Below are 17,858 nucleotides of genomic sequence, written 5' to 3' on the forward strand. Positions count from 1 at the left end.
ATACTCAAAATAGAAAAATGTATTGACTCTGCCTACAGCAAACCCATTCCACATTCCATGCCATAGAACCCTTGCATGTCAGTCAGGGAACTGCAGCACAGTGCAGAGAATCTAGATCAGCTTTTAGGGTTCACACAATGTAGCGGGGCTAGCCAGGCCTTTGGGGCCTCACTGCTTGCTTGTGCAAATAAACCGTGTCCTAGGCCTAGACACTCTCAACAAACTCTGTGGCTACATACTGCAGAGGAATACAGATAGTGGCGGGCAAGCTGGTCAGTCATTGCTGAGCTTCTCAGCAAAAGTCCCTAGTAACCTTCCAAGGAGCCCTGGCATTTCCTGAAGCACAGTCTGAAAACATAGATTTAGAGCAGGCCTGCTCAACTTTGCCCCACCCCCATTAGCTGTTTTTGAACCACAACTCCCATAATCCCCAGCCACAGTGACCAATAGTCAGGGATTGTGGGAGTTGTAGGCCACCATCTGTAGGAGGGCCAAAGTTGAGCATGCCTGGTCTAGACTAATTGAGGGTAATATGAAGGAACTGCACATTAGAGGAAGAAGTTTGAATCTTGGAGCAATGTGTGTGCTTCACTTTCCACAGCTTTCCCCCTTGAGCTTGTGCCATCTTGGCAGAGGCGTAACTAGGGAAAACGGCGCCCGGGGCAAGAACTGAAATGGCGCCCCCCCCGCGCCCCCGCCCCCCCCCAACATACTATATTATACTTAGGTTTTTCCTCACAAGCGCCCGCTGCTACCGCCAAGCCAGGCCACTGACTGGCCGCCAGGTGCCAGCAAAGCAATGGGGGGGCCCGCGGGCGGCGCGGAAGGGACTGCTCGTGGGGGAGGGGGCACCTACGCGCTCCCTTGACTGCTGCAGCGCTGCTGCACTGAGCAGGAAACATTTGTATTAACAAAAATTTTTAAAAAAAATTGTCATGGCGGCGCCCCCACGTGACCAGAAAAGATGGCGCCCGGGGCATGTGCCCCCCCTGCCCCCCCTATAGTTACGCCTCTGCATCTTGGCTCCTAACAAATCAAGCAAATTTATATGCAGCAATAAAGCATAATCAATTACACACTAGGTTGAAATAGGTTGAATTTGGGGAATCGGATGTATTTGTGGCAATCGTATATTTACAAATGGGGCCAATTCATACACACTGGGGACTCATTGATTTGAGGCAGTATGGAAGTTCTACAATAGCTGTTTCACACATGCAAGTCATCACCTGCTATTGCCATCATCAAGAGATGGACATGCATGGGTGGATAAACCCACAGCGGCACAAGAACATGAAACACGAACTTTTTGATTTAAGCTGAGGCACTATTTGGACTGTTTGATTAATAAGTTAATGAAGCTGCAATTTAACAGCTCAGCTCTCAAGGAAGAAGTTGCAAGCATCAGGCCTCCTTGGCATCAGAGCTTTCCTCAGCACATTCTGAGCCAAAAGTAAGCAATGGCAAGTATTCTAATGTCCTTGGCAAAACACATTTGACACCTGATTGACCGCATGGTTAACTCCCTTCTTATAGACTATTCTGCATTTTTTTAAACCTACGAGAATATTTCCGTTTAGATACACTCTTGTCGAGCTTTTTCAAATTTATTGTCTTCTGAAGGTTCCCAGTACAAAAGACAAGATCAAATCAAGAGGTCATTTTTGCTCCCTAATGTTTCTCCATAGGATCAGTCTATAAACAACAAGGCAGCCACCTCAGGTGGTTGACTGGCAGAAGTGATAGATTGGCGCTGGTGTTTCACATCTGCCTCTGCTCACTGTGTTATCACTTCAGTGCTCCCTTTATCCAGCAATGTAAGGAGAACATAAGAACAGCCCTGATGGATCAGGCCCAAGGCCCATCTAGTCCAGCATCCTGTTTCACACAGTGGCCCACCAGATGCCGTTGGAAGTCTACAGGCAGGAGTTGAGGGTATGCCCTCTCTCCTGCTGTTACTCCCCTAAAACTGGTACTCAGAGGCATCCTGCCTTTGAGGCTGGAGGTGGCCCTCCGACTAGTAGCTGTTGACAGACCACTCCTCCATGAAGTCATCCAAACCCCTCTTGAAGCCATCCAGGTTGTTGGCTGTCACTACATCTCGTGGCAGGTAATTCCACAAGTTGATTATGTGTTGTGTGAAAAGGTACTTCCGTTTGTTGGACCTAAATTTCATAGAATGACCCCTGGTTCTAGTGGTATGTGTGAGAAATTTCTATCCACTTTCTCTACACCATGCATGATTTTTATACCTCTATCATGTCTCTCCACAGTAATCTTTTGCTAAACTAAAAAGCCTCAGGTGTTGTAGTCTTGCCTCATAAGAAAGGTGCTCTAGGCCCCTGATCATCTTGGGTGCCCTCTTCTGCACCTTTTCCAGTTCTATAATGTCCTTCTTTAGATGTGGCAGCCAGAATTGTACACAGTACTCCAAGTGTGGCCACACCATAGTTTTGTATAAGGGCATTATAATATTATCAGTTTAATTTCCAGTCCCCTTCCTAATGATCCCTAGCATGGAACTGGCCTTTTTCACAGCTGCCGCACACTGAGTCAACACTTTCAATGAGCTGTCCATTATGACCCCAAGATCCCTCTCCTGGTCAGTCACTGACAGCTCAGATCCCATCAATGTATACTTGAAGTTGGAAATTTTCATCCCAATGTGCATCACTTTACACTTGCCAACACTGAACCGCATATGCCACTTTGTCGCCCACTCCCCCAGTTTGGAGAGATCCTCTTGGAGCTCCTCACAATCTGTTTTGGATTTCACTACCCGAAAGAGTTTGGTATCATCTGCAACTCTGGCCATCTCACTGCTTACCCCTACTTCTAGATCATTTATGAAGAAATTAAAAAGCACCAGTCCCAATACAGACCCCTGGGGGACCCCACTTCTTACTTCCCTACATTGTAAAAACTTTCAGTTTATACCTACCCTCTGTTTCCTGTCCTTCAACCAGTTAGCAATCCACACATGTACTTGTCCCCTTATCCCATGACTGCTAAGGAGCATGTAGCTCTTTTCACCACCCAAAGCTGGTGGGGAAATTCTAGCTTAGTACTCTGCTCTCCTCCACGCTTCCTTCTGTTCTGATTGTTTTTCTCTGCCTTGAAAGGTTAGTGAATGGAAGGAGGAGGAATAGGAGTAGCTGGCATACCACCAGGAGCTTTCCCAAACAGCAGGCTTTACCGCAGGCTTATTCCAAGGCTTTACAGCAAACTCCAAGTTGTCCCAAAAACCAAGACACAAAATGTGGATTTTTTAACCCTGGATCAGGGGTATAGCTATAATTGAGCAAATGGGTTCAATGAACCTGGGGCCCCCAGCTCCTGAGGGCCCAGCAGTTCCACCCCTCCCTAGCGTGGTGTAGTGGTTAGAGTGCTGGACTAGGACCGGGGAGACCCGAGTTCAAATCCCCATTCATCCATAAAACTAGCTGGGTGACTCTGGGCCAGTCACTTCTCTCTCAGCCTAACCTACTTCACAGGGTTGTTGTGAAAGAGAAACTCAAGTATGTAGTACACCGCTCTGGGCTCCTCGGAGGAAGAGTGGGATATAAATGTTTTTTTTAAAAAATGTAAATGTAAAAATAATTTTCTTCATTATCTCCCTCAGTCTGAGGGGATATAAATTTATATCCTGCCCCAGATGTAAATCACTCTTAATGCGCAGTGAAAAACCCGAATTGTGCATGAAGTTCTCTCCGACAGCTCTCAGGGACTTTGGGGTAAATCTGCCTGATATGTGAACACACATCCTCCATTTCAGAGGAGATGTGAGCTAAGGGGCTTAGCCCTGTGTGGGGGGAAAAACCCAGGTAAGCATTTGTGGGAAGTGATGCGCCCTGTGAGGAGAAGAGTAGCAAGTGGCATGTTCTGCCTGTTACGGGGAACTGGAGGGGCACCTCATGGCTAAGGTGCCCGGGGGGGGGGGGGGGGACGGGACCAAGTCAGCCCCTATTTTCCAAAAAAAAACTATTTGCTTAGCAACTTTTAAAAGGTAAAGTGTGCCTTCGAGTCAACGTCGACTCCTGGTGACCACAGAACCCTGTGGTTTTTATTTGGTAAAATACAGGAGAGGTTTACCATTGCCATCTCCTGCGCAGTAGGAGATGATGCCCTTTCAGCATCTTCCTATATTGCTGCTGCCCAATATAGGTGTTTCCCATAGTCTGGGAAACATACCAGTGGGGATTCAAACCAGCAACTTCTTGGCTTGCTATTTACCAAGCACTTAATAACTAACTCTGGGTTCATACTGAAAAAGTCTTCGCTATTCCCAATGCTCCATAGAGTTTGCTCAGTTTTCCATTAGAAGATCAAAAGGGGGCTTAACATAGTCCAAATTTTGGTTTGGTAGTGAACTATTGTTGGTACTAAACTACTGTTTCACAAGAAACAATGAAGAAACCTTCATTCTGTATTACCCTTACCTCTCCCATTCCTCCTCTCTCACCTAGCACTAAAGCTCATCCCTTTCCAAGCAAACATTGCAAAGACAGGGATGCACATGGAAAGTACAATGAAAGCTTATGAAGATCTGCCTTGTTTCACTGGAATGCCCAAAGTGAGTAGGAAAAAACACAGGATTTAAAAGAGGGAGAAGTTTAAAAGTTCAGGAAATATCTGTTGTGGTTGAGGAACGGGAAGAGTGAAAGGATACAACAGAATCATCAAGGATAAAACAGAAACACACACACACACACACACACACAGAGTGTGCGGGCATGAAGCATGAACTCCCAAGTAGTGCCAAATTACTTCTTGAGGAAAATGGAATTTTACCACAAAAGCCAAACAACGCACAACATACCATAACACAAGCAGCATGGGAGGTAAATAAAATAGCTGTGTGTGTCATTGCTTTCTTCAAGCAGGGTACATTCCGTTTCTTTTGGAATACATCCACATAAATACTCTCTATTAATGGAGGGTTCCCCCCACCCTCTCGTTCGTTTAGATTATCAAGATCTGTTTATGCTTGCTGGAAACCCACAAATCCACTTGACGCAAACAAAAACCCCTAATCAAAGGACGCTGACAAGACCACCAACATAACGTCATCATCACAAGCCTCCCTTTTTGGTCCCTCACCATCTCTTCACCATGACCACAAATGTTTTGTACCAAGCATTCACCCATGTTTAAAAAGCAGTTTTTCCAAATTTCTGCCTGTAGGTATTAAGAAAGTTAAAAGACAATGGGGTGACAAACATATTTTATGTCATCAGGCAGTCTGGGAAGATATGTCAGATATCACTGGTTTTTAGGCCCAACTTACTGGTTTCAATTTATATCCTGTCTCTTCCAAAGATTCAAGACAGCTAAAGTAACTTTTTAAAAAATCAATTCTTGACAATTTTCAGGTGCCAAGTAGCCATGGTGCCAAGAAATGTATAACCATGGTGCCTAGATGAGGATATTAAGTAGTACAGTTATTTAATACTTAATATTTATTGGTCCCGGGCAGCCCTTTTTCTGTCCTAAGTATATTATTTGTAAAGGAGATAAAGAAAAGCCCATTCACCCACCCCTCCCACAGTGCCTGTCACAAAGTTCTGAAATGTTGCCAAGTGTCCATTGTCTGGCTCCTAAATTTTTGAGTTGGCTCCTAGATTTGAAGAAAAATTGTCAAGGCCTGTTTTAAACAGTGTTCATGTATGTATACACACACACACACACATTTCATGTCAAATTGTATGGAATTATTTTACTGTCAAGATTTACAAAATAAAATATTTTAAGAAGCATTTACCCTTGCTTTCTTAACACAGTCTAAATGGCAGAGGCATATCTAGGGAAAATGGCACCAAGGGCAAGCACTGAAATTGCGCCCCTGTCCAAACATCTGACACCCATCTTTCAGATAACTTTACCATAATATCAGCTCAAAAATACAAGTTCTGACACTTTCAGGAGAAACAGGTTGTAAGCAACACACACATGCATACACACACACACAACCACACATGTGGCACATCTGTGCCAATCGCCTTCCCAAGGAAACACAGCACATCCATGTGCTGGGCATGCCTCCACAGAGCTAAGCAGTGAAAGCTCTCTTTAGCAAATGCTCTGCCACCTCAGCACACCGCACTACAGGTTACTGCCTCCAAGAAATGCAGGGATGGGTTTTTTTCTGTCCAAACAGCTTTTGCCTTAAAGGGAGATAGTTGCAATGGGAAATCCCAGGGGCCTCAAACAATCTGAAATTATCCAGCAGCTTACAATAGGCTTGGATCCAGCAGCCTGATCAGGAAGAAGGTGGAAGTTGCAGCTAGCCACAGAACAGCAAAACGGTGTGATACTCAGTTGTTGTTTTTCAAAGCACCACACAAGTTAAAGGCAGGCACTTTCCAAGTTTGAAATCCCACAAACCTTATATAATCAGATTGCTTGACAAATATTCAGATAAAGATAGAGCTCTGTATAGAGAATTAAACAGCATGTGAGTGAATATTTCCATTTTATTCCTTGCCTCTCCCCCACATCCTTCAGTTTTGCCAGCTTACAAGGTATTAAACTAAAATTTTCTTTTTAAGGGATGTTTTGTCCACTTGCTTTTGTGACATTTATATCTGTTTTTTAAATGCTCGGGTCCCTTGCCAACAGGGTGGATTTGATTTAAATCAAACTGATTTAAATCACGATTTAAATCACCAGCAGGGTGGATAAAAATAAAAAAAATCCAATTTAAATCAAAAAAATCTGATTTAAATTTAAAAAATCCAATTTTTTTGATTTAAATCAGATTTTTTTTATTTTTATCCACCCTGCTAGTGATTTAAATTGTGATTTAAATCAGTTTGATTTAAATCAAATCCACCCTGCTTGCCAACAACTTTGCATTCTTTTGACTCCCTAGATCAAGGAAAAATCTAGACTTGGGTCTTGCAGAGGCCATTTGAGCATGTGCAGTGGCCATTTTTGTTTTCAGCAACCTTTTTTTTATTTTTTAAAAATGGCCGCCACACATGTACAAATGGTCCCTGGGAGGTCCTATGCCTTGCCAGTGGCCACCGCACTAATCTTTGTATGCCTAAACAGGCCTGAAAATCAGCCTGGGACAGGCTGCAGCAATGATTTAAGAGGCCAGCGGTGGGAGGGGAAACCTTTGCAGACCCCCCCCCCACGGCCCTTAGAAATCCCCCCGAAGGGGTTACAGGCTAATAAACAAACAAACAAACAAATAAATAATGGGGGGGGAATTAAAAATCTGCGATTTGGGAAGGGGGTGGGAGGGCAGCATGGCATTGCCCCCCCCCAGTGGTGCCTAGGGCACATGCCCTGGCTGCCCCTCATAGTTTCGCCTATGCTAAATGGGAAGTTCTTACAGCATTTCAGGAGGAAGTGCACAGATCTAGACTTCATAGATCAATGAAGAGCAAGGGGAGGAGAGCTGATTTGTGGTAGCAAGCGTGAATTGTCCCCTTTGCTAAGCAGGGTCCGCCCTCATTGCATTTGAATGGGCAACTACATGTGAACACTGTAAGGTATGGATGGGGCTGCTCTGGGAAGAGCATCTGCATGCTTGCATGCAGAAGATTCCAAGTTCCCTCCCTGGCATCTCCAAAATAGGGCTAAGAGAGACTCCTGCCTGCAACCTTGGAGAACCTGCTGCCAGTTTGTGTAGACAATATTGCAGTAGATGGACCAATGGTCTGACTTGGTATATGGCAGCTGCCCAGGTGCGGAGCCAGCTGAGCGGCGGCCTGCATCCAGCCCCGCTCAGCGGTCCCCTCCAATACGCTTGTGTGCGTGACATCACACACACCGGGGCATGGCTTGGGCTCCGGAGGAGCCCATAGCGAACTCCCCCCTCCCATGCGCGGGCCGCCAAGAGGCTCCCCCTCCCACACCCCGGCGGCCAAAAGCCCGGGCGAACTCTTCGCCAATTATTTCAGGCAGTTCTGCCTGCCCAATAGAACGTTTTCAACAGCAGCCCAGGCCACGCCCCCTTGTCACATGCAAAGGGGACGTGGCCTGGGCTGCCGAGAGCCCGAATGAGCTCTCCCCTCGTCATTTAAGGCAGCATCAGCTGCCCGATAGGACGTTTCCCCCTTTCTCTTCCTCGAGAGAGGGAGAGGAAGGGGAAAACGTTATATCAGGCAATCAGAACTGCCTGAAGTAATTGACGAAGAGTTCGCCCGGGCTCTTGGCGGCCGGGGTGTGGGAGGGGGAGGCTTTTGGCGGCCCGCGCGTGGGAAATTCACTATGGGCTCCTATGGCGCCCGAGTCATGGGGCTCGGTGGCCTTTTCCCTTTGGCAGCTTGGGTTCTTTGAACCCGTTCGCCCAATGGTGGCTCCGCCCCTGCAGCTGCCTATGTCTCTTCACAATGCCAGGGCATAGAGAGAATCAATTCAATTCATTATGCCAATAAAGGAAATTATTTGGCACCTCCTTTTGTTTTTCTGTTGTTCTGGTCTTGAATACACTCAGCTAAAGAAATGGCTTAGTCATTTACACATGTCCTTAAGAGCAGTACTATTACAGAGCACATAACGGTGGAGTAATTCCAAAACTGGTCTCCGAAACTCTTCCCATGAGAGCCCTCCAGTGTTACCACATCTGTCTGCATCTTTTCCTCTCGTTCATTTTAACAGCTATAATCCTGTATCCATAAATCTTAGCAACTCCTATCATGTGTATGAGCTGAATCGTAGTTTTTTAAAGTTTACACATAAGCAAACAGGCCACATTGTGAAACAAAAGAGAAGTAGTGCCTTTTTAATCCCAAGTAGCACCGCCCCCCAACTCTCCACATGAGCAGAGGAGCTAAATTAGTTGAATTCTTCAGAAGCAGCAATGCGTGTCCTGTACCACTGGTGCTTCTTTGGTATGGATGTCAGTCAGTGGCTTTAATGGACTTACTACCATATATATCCACAACCCTACAATATAGATGAGCAAGCCTCATTTTGAATAAGTAATCATTGAATATGTCATACTATCTAAAATACTAGCATGCAGCATTTGTCTTCTATATACTTATTTCTCGTGCTGGAAAAAATCCATGGCAGAAATCTCGCAAGAGCTCCGGACAGAGCTCTCATGCATTGGATGGGCAAGCGGTGAAGTCGCACGGTGGCTGGTGGAGCCGTGCCAGCAGGCAGAGGGGGCCAACGGGCAGAGGCACACCGGTGGGCAGAGGCAGCCAGCTGGCGGGAGGAGCCAGCAGCAAAGCCACGCCGGCGGGAGGAGGCAGCCAGCCAGCAGAGCCGCACCGGCCGACTGGAGAAGGAGGCAGGCGAGCAGGAGGAAACGGGCCAACTGGATGAGGAGGCAGTCGGCCGGTGGCTGACAGGCAGCTGGGCCAAACTAGGGGTGCAGATGCCAGTTGGCAGGGACAACTAGTTATATCTATTGTCTAAAGAATTGAAAATGTTGTGATCCTTATCTACGCATAGAGGGAGCACCTGCGGGTGAGAGATAGGCAGCAGCAAGCTTGGGGTAACCTGCAGAGACATCAGTCTCACAGAAATCTGAAGGAAAAAAACCCCACCCAAACTGTCCCAACGTTAACTCAGTGGAGCAGAATGCTTGCAGAGTCAGAGGGCACTCAACAGACAACCAGATGGGCAAAGCTAATGCAACTCAGTGGCGAGGAGTGTGGGGAGGAGGGCCTGAACAAGAAGAATGGGAAATTTCTCAGCCTTGGTGTAGGCAAGTGTGTAAGTATGCAGCTGGCCTCAGATAACTAGAGAAGCCAAGATAATTATATCTAGACAGGGGTGTAACTATAATTAGGCAGGGGGAGGCAATTGTCTGGGGGGCCCCCCAAAGACAAGTCACATGACTCCCCCTAGCCTTTCATTCATTATTTGTTTGTTCAACAAAAATACTGATCAATTTTCCTTTAATTTTACCCGTCAGTGTCGTCCTTCTCCCTCCTTCCACCACCCTTTTGCCGCTGCATCCAATCAGCAGTAGGCTCCTCTCCTCCTCCCTTTCCAGAGAGAGGCTCTCTCATTGGCTGGCTGGGAGCACATGTGCTACAGGGGCCGGAGTGGGAACGAGCAACAGAACAGAGTCTGAGAAAGAGATCACCACCGCAGCCTCTGAGTCTGAGCCTCTCAAGTCTGCCCAACCACTCGTGTTCCCTCCCGGCTGCACTGTAGTTTTAACGGGGTGGGGGTGTTGGCTCAGCGGCACTGCCGCTGGCACCTAACCTTCCTTGCTGTGCTGCTGCATGCTGCCCATGGGGTATGTGTGTGTGTATTGTTGGTAACAAACTTAGCCACGGCGCGCCGCTCCCCAACTTAGTGCTGCAACAGGCTTTTGCTCGGCTGCTGCTGCCCCCAGCACCGGCACTGGCCATGACCACATGGTCCACCATGGTGCGCCCCCTCTCCTCTCTCAAGTGTGTGTGTTTGGTGGCAGCCCTCCCCAACTGCTGCTGTTGTTTCTTGCTTGGCCACGCGGGCTCCTGGTCCCCCCACTGGTTCAGCCGCCAGCCCTGGGCATGACTGCATGGTCCGCAGAGACGCACTCCTTGCCTCTCCTATTTCCTCAAGAGTGCGTGTGTGGCACTCAACTTTAGTGCTGTTGCTTGCTCAGCTCCTTCTGCTGCCCCCGGCGCAGATGCGAGCCCCAGCCATGACCACATGTTCAGCAGCAGCATGCCATGCACCCCCTCTTCTCTCTCCTCAAGTGTGCCCAATTAGTGCTGTTGCTTGCTCGGCTCCTGCTGCCCCTGGCGCAGCTGCCACACATCATGTAAAAATCCAGGAAATGGGGGCTGGCAGTCGGTGGCACTCAGTGCCCTGAAAACTTCCCTGCCCCCTGTTTTTGGGGGCCGATTTTAAAATGTTGTCTCTGGGCCCACTCCAACCTTGTTATGCCCCTGTATCTAGAAGAAATCAGGGTAAGATCACTCTGCTTTTCTATGTCTCTTCCTCTCTGTGTAATGATTTATTTTGCCAGGTCATAATTTAATAATTGTGTATATTGCTCCGAAAAGCCACAATTACCCAAGGTATCATGTACATTTCTCCGCCAAGTGGAACGAAAATCATCCCTCAAAGTTTGTGGATCTAGCCTTTGGAGACAGCTGTTAAGTTTAAGCCAGTATAGAACCACTTGCATGCAAGCCTGGGCAGTTAATCTAATAACGCCTGATTCCATACACAAAACTGCATTCGGGACGCAGCTGAGCAGTTGGAAGACGTTCCATATAAACCTTGACTGAACAACTTCAAGTGATTGTAAGTTCCCAGCTGAAAAAATCTGGGCACCCTACAGCATCTGAGCCCGAGGTTTCGCCTGATATACCGTTAGCGCTGCCAGGATGTTCTGAGCGCCTTTAGAGTAGAACATTTTTTAATAGCTACAATAGATCTTTGAGCATTTGCAGTCACAAACTCACAATGTGGTCTCCAGGAATTTCTCTAGTGAAATGTGAGGCCAAGATACTTATATGTTTGGACTTGCTGAAGGCTCCTACCATTGATTGACCATTTGTTAGATCTCCTATGCTTACTAAAAACCATCATTTTTGTTTTTTGAATATTAATGGACAGCGCCTCCGCTTCACAAAACTTAGCAAGAGCTCTTAAAGCACGTCTCATTCCTACTGGCGTGAGGGATACAATCGCTGCATCATCAGTGTACAATAAAATAGAAATGGTTCTTCCGGCTATTCTTGGTTGATGGAAAGTAGGGTCATCAAGGCAGAAAAAACTAAAACGTTTATATAAAAATTAAACAAAAAGGGGGCCAAAATACAACCCTGCTTTACCACCCACCACCACCCCGTGAAGAGACCAGATTTGAAAGATGTCCTTGGATGTCACGTTTAATTCTTTAAAAAGTATTTTCATATAATGAACGAATCAAGAATAGCAGATGGGGATCTAATGAAGTTTTAGCGAGTTTACACCATAGACAGGTTCTGGGTATTGAATCGAATGCAGCCTTAAAATCTATAAAGGCTACATATACGGGCACATTCCTACTGAAGTGTTTGTCTACTAGATGTGAAAGCATCAAAATCTGATCCAACGTGGACCGGCCTGAGCAAAAGTCAGCTTGTTCATCCCTTATGATAGCATTTTGTTTTGCCCAGTCTATTAATTTATGGCATAAATGCCTCGCGTACAATTTGCTGATGACACACAAGAGGCTGATTGGTCGATAATTGGCTGGGTCTGACCGTAATCCATTTTTATATATTGGAACAATTATGGCCATGTACCAATCCTTCGGGATGCAACCCGCATGGTCTATGTAGGTGAAAAGCTTGGCCAGAACCAGGGCCCACCAATCAGACTCCGCTTTCAGTAATTCCCCAGAAATCAGATCTATGCCAGGAGCCTTACCAGGTCGTAATTGGGAGATTAATTTATAAATTTCACATTCTGTGACCAGAGGCCATGGGGGAAGACAGTCTAAATGATGTAAGCAAGGGGAAGGGTCCGGCACAGCAGCTGTATATAATAATTTAAAATGGGCCACTCAGCAATCCACAGTAATATAACTATCCAAGGGGGGGTGCATAAGAACATAAGAACAGCCCTGCTGGATCAGGCCCAAGGCCCATCTAGTCCAGCATCCTGTTTCGCACAGTGGCCCACCAGATGCCGCTGGAAGCCACAGACAGGAGTTGAGGGCATGCCCTCTCTCCTGCCATTACTCCCCTGCAACTGATATTCAGAGGCATCCTGCCTTTGAGGCTGGAGGTGGCCCACAGCCCTCCGACTAGTAGCCATTGATAGACCTCTCCTCCATGAAGTTATCCAAACCCCTCTTAAAGCCATCCAGGTTGTTGGCTGTCACCACATCCTGTGGCAGAGAGTTCCACAAGTGGATCACGCGTTGTGTGAAAAAGTACTTCCGTCTGTTGGTCCTAGACCTCCTGGCAATCAATTTCATGGAGTGACCCCTGGTTCTAGTGTTGTGTGAGAGGGAAAAGAAATTCTCTCTCTCCACTTTCTCCACACCATGCATGATTTTATAGACCTCTATCATGTCTCCCCGCAGTCGTCTTTTTTCTAAACTAAAAAGCCCCAGGTGTTGTAGTTTTGCCTCATAAGAAAGGTGCTCTAGGCCCCTGATCATCTTGGTTGCCCTCTTCTGTACCTTCTCCAGTTCAACAATGTCCTTTTTAAGATGTGGTGACCAGAATTGTACGCAGTACTCCAAGTGTGGTCACACCATAGTTTTGTATAAGGGCATTATAATGTTAGCCGTTTTATTTTCAATCCCATTCCTAATGATCCCTAGCATGGAATTGGCCTTTTTAACAGCTGCTGCACATTGAGTCGCACATTGAGGAGTTCTTTCATACCAGATGCCAAATTCATGCCAAATTCCCAAATTCATGCCAAATTCCCAAAATAATCTAGAATCCTTTTGTTTAGCTGCAGCAAGAAAGCGTTCCCATGCTCCTCTCATCATCTCCCGTTTCTTCACTTTAATAAGCTTTTTATATTCTTTCTTAAGCTCTATTAGTTCTTGGGCTAATTCAACATCTAAGTTGAGTCTATACTGGTTAGGTTTTGCGACCAACAGCTTCTTAGCTGTAATACAGTCATGGTCAGACCAATTGCGGGATCTATGTCTCCTGGTCACCTTCATCTGGATGTTGCCTCAAAAGGGGTTGGAATACCTGAATAAGGTTCTCAAATTTAATGTATCTGGCAGATCTCCTTGCTCTAAAACAGTAGCACGAAGAGAGGAAACTTCCTCTGATCTCAGGAGTGTTCTAATTTGATTTGCCAGACATGGTGACCATTTCATTCTCTTATAGCTGGCTTCATCCTGAGAGGAGGATCTCATACTCAGTGACTTCAGAGAAAGTGAGAGTGGGAGGTGATCGCTCTCTATACGGCCCTCTACATCGAAGCATAAGAAGATTTTGAGTACCACTCAGGAAACATAAATGTAATCCAACACACTTGTTCTTGCACCCGACCAACGAGTAAATTCCCCTTCCATATCATCGGGAGTTGTCCCATTCAAGCCAAATAAATCTAATGAATACATCATTTGATCCAGTAAAAATCCAGCCAGATTATAACCACAATCTTTAGATCGTCGCAAATGTACGCCATTTCGCACCTCTGTGTTCCTGAAAGGGAAGGGGTTTGACAGATTTAAACTCTTGGTGTGAGGGGTCAACCTTTCCAAAATAACATAAAATCAACTGTATATGTGTGGATTCTCCTGAGGAATGAAATTATGCACTAAATCTGTTAATCTCCTGATCATTGTATGTATTCACACTCACACAGAGTATCATGATAAACTCACAACATTCACCTTTTCCCCCACACCAGGAATATACTGCAACATTTTGTTGTGGGTCCGTACCTGTTTTACCTGAATTGCTGTTGAACAGCAATGTGTATCAAGGCACTTATTCCAATATGAATAATATTTCTCCCTCAAATGCCAATATGAAAAGTTTTGGCATAGCAGCTCAAAATATACCAAGAGCAAACATGCAGGTAAGTCAGAAAGCATTTTGAAAAGGGACTGGGATAAGAGAAGAGAAAACAGTGTATGCCAGCAAAAAGATGCACACTCTAAATGTCTAACAAAAACACAAAAGCATAACAAAAATTCAAGAGGAAAATATCCAAAAGGTGGGGTAAAAGGAGAGTTTAATTGGGCTGATGCATTTAATTAATTAATTAATTAATTAAGCATATTTGTATATCACCGACTACCAAAGTCTCTAGGTGGTTTACAGCATGTCAAGCTTCATTTATTTTAAAATATTTCCCCCTGCCTTTCACACAGGTTCAAGGTGGCTTTCATAAAGCACAGCCATGTAAAAAACAATTAAAACCCCCAATCACTTGCAATTTTCCCTCAAAAATAGTTCCCATTAACAAACAGAAAAAGGAAGAGTCATTTCTCTTCCCCCCCCCATTTACTCTGGTTGCAATCCTATGCACACTTATCCCGAAGTAAGTCACATTGAATAAAGTAGAGCTTGCTTCCGAATAAGCCTCCACAAGATTACAGTGTTAGTCTTTTAGGAAATTTTTATTTTATTCTCAAACTTTTACAGTATCTTTGGATATTTCCGTTTTTGTCATGGAGAGGCATAGCTTTCTAGAACATATGATCAGAGTTGCTCTTAACCCTGGACTTGCGGACTGAAGTCCAGGGCCTTGACAGCCCTTGCTCCTCCCCCCCAATCCTCTTTCGTCTGTCCCATGTGGTGTGATCACCCGGCCAAGCATGATGATGCTTCATTTTGCAGGGGAGGGGGGCCTCCAAAGGCCTTTAGGTCCAGGCTCCAAAATTATCAAGGTGCACTTCTGCATATGATAAGGTTTGGGAACTAGAGGGCAGCTCAGTTGTTTCTAACAAACTATATTTAGTTCACAAATGCTTTTCCTGAAGTTGGAGTTCTACTTACAGAACACAATGCCACCTACGTTTTACTCATGCAGTTGCTAAGAGCAGGAGCCAGGAAGTCTCCCATTTAAACCTTAAAGGTAAAGTGTGCCGTTGAGTTGGTGTCGACTCCTGGCAACCACAGAGCCCTGGGGTTGTCTTTGGTAAAATACAGGAGGGGTTTACCATTGCCATCTCCCGCGCAGTATGAGATGATGCCTTTCAGCATCTTCCTATATCACTGCTGCTCGATATAGGGGTTTCCCATAGTCTGGGAAACATACTAGTGGGGATTCAAACTGGCAACCTCTGGCTTGTTAGTCAAGTCATTTCCCCACTGTTCAAACCTTACCTCCAACATAAAAACCTCACTTGATGGCTTTAGGCAAGCGAGTTTCCTCTCAGCCTCAGCCCTTCTATCTGCAACATGGAGATAATACTCACCTTCCTTATAGGGCACCAGATAACTGAGATAATATTTGTGCCTTAAATGCCAAGTATTATTTTTTGATGTGCATTTAATATAATACACATTTAATACACATTGACCACCCAAAAAGGTAAATACCGAATGGCAAAAAGCTACATTTTTAAAAAAAATCTTTATAATCGATTGTCATGTACAGCATGAAAAATGTGGGGAAAAGTCTAAACAAAGCCAAAAAAACCCTCACGGACAGCTTTTATTCCGCTCTACTGGATAAGTACAAGTCTTATCTGGTCACTGTCTTCACAGCATCCAAAGAGAGGGATAGAATTAAACTGGTTTTAGGTCAATTATTTGTAGAATGAAGTTTTCTGCTGCTTAGTTTTATTACGTTGAATACTCTCATGTGGCAATTTAACAGAGAATAGAGATAACCCTTGTTAAAGCAAGATCTGCAATTCTGCAGCTTGAAAATGTCACACTGTAAAACATTAAACAGTCTCCTGCATCTGGTATGAGATTCTTAATCATCATCAACTATTGTTTCTCCTCAGTCATCCAAAGTAAACTAAAACTTTAAACATGCATACAAGTGCAAAGCAAACTTTCAGCATTCTTTGAGTTCAGGGAGGAAGTTTACATCTTATCTCTGGAAGAATTTTGTCAACCTGTTTCTGCAACAACATTATGTAAGAACCAGATAAAAGTCTGAAGAAGTAATCTAATGCCACCTAGAGCTCAGACACTACCATCCAACCTATTCTTTTTAAAAGAAGAGCTATGAGCTAATGTCCATATGTAGGCTTTGTGGATGATCTCTTTGTTAAAAAAACAAAAAAAAGATACTCATGGAACGGCCTTTTTGCAACAAGCTACAAGGTATGCATCCGGAGTGTACATCCTACGCAATGCAAAATTATGTTAAGGCATTAAAATCACGATAAAATATTTATTATAAATGCATTTCCCCAAAGCTATTAAGAGTCCCAAATACACGAAACCATATACAGTCCCAACTGCCTTGCAATCTTAAGTTCTTTGGAAGTAAATGATTTGCAAGGCTGAATTGTGAGATCTGGTAACATTAGACATACAGTGCAGCTAATAAGAATAGTAAAGGCTTGTGTATCCTCAGCATGCATAGCGTGGGTAGAAGGGGTGACACCCCTACTCTCACACCCCACCACATGCCATCTGCTCCTGAGACCACATGCCTTGCAGCACCCAAACGTTATGGGGGGGTGGGGTGCAGAAGGGAGAAATTAGTTTTAAAAACATCAAAAAACCTGACCCTCCTCCTTCCATGAGCGGAATTTCATTTATGCACACTACAGTACAGTCATCAAAGAAACAACCTAATAACCGCAGCAGCTACCATGTAGTTATGTGCCATAATTGGTACTGCTACTGAACATGAATACAAGTTCTCCTTTCTTCACACCCGTTTCTGAAATAATTTTTCAGTTGCCAGGGCCAGCCCAAGACATTTCAGTACGTTCTACACATATTATTACTTTTTGTCTTCAGGAGGTTGGCTTTGCTCTGGGTCCTTTTCTTTCAGAGGATAAACTGCTGGGGATCCAAAGCAAGGCCTGCCCAGCAACCACATCAGCTCTTTGGAACTCCCTGCCCAAAGAAATTTGTTTTACAGCATCTGTACATACTTTTCCTTCTATAATTATAACCTGACTGTTTGAGAAAGCTTTGCTTGGGGCTAACGGGTGTTATTTTTGTGTGACTGTTGCTGTCAAGCAACATTTATTTTGTGGCTGAACTGTTGCTTTTATTTTTTTATGGTGTTTGATTTTACTGGGAGAAACTTGGGAGTCTAAATGACTGCCTTCTCTCATTGAGGCCTTTCTTTAGGTCCCACCAACATGAGGCACATTTGGTTGGGACACAGAGAGGGCCTTCTCAGCGGCTGTGCCTTGACTATGGAACTCCCTACCAAGGGAGGACCCACTTTGCTCCTTCTCTATCACCAGGTAAAAACTGCTGTCCCATTTCTGGTTTTGATATTACTTATATCAGGCCTTGATCAACTTTCTTTAGATCTAGGAGCCAGTCCAAAAATTT

At 45.0% G+C, this 17,858-nt stretch overlaps 1 protein-coding gene and 1 long non-coding RNA gene across 13 annotated transcripts in view; one reads left to right on the forward strand and one right to left on the reverse strand.

Annotated features, from left to right (window-relative positions):
* RBPMS (RNA binding protein, mRNA processing factor) overlaps positions 1-17,858 on the reverse strand; it is a 207,368-nt gene that overhangs the window by 165,233 nt on the left and 24,277 nt on the right. The gene's annotated exons all lie outside the window — the stretch shown is intronic.
* LOC128343271 (uncharacterized) overlaps positions 17,678-17,858 on the forward strand; it is a 42,015-nt gene continuing 41,834 nt past the window's right edge. For both annotated transcript variants that reach the window (XR_008315431.1, XR_008315432.1), the window contains exon 1: positions 17,678-17,767. This is a non-coding gene — a long non-coding RNA (uncharacterized LOC128343271). The remainder of the gene's footprint in view (positions 17,768-17,858) is intronic.

This window comes from Hemicordylus capensis, chromosome 2 (assembly GCF_027244095.1).
Source record: "Hemicordylus capensis ecotype Gifberg chromosome 2, rHemCap1.1.pri, whole genome shotgun sequence".
NCBI lineage: Eukaryota > Metazoa > Chordata > Lepidosauria > Squamata > Cordylidae > Hemicordylus > Hemicordylus capensis.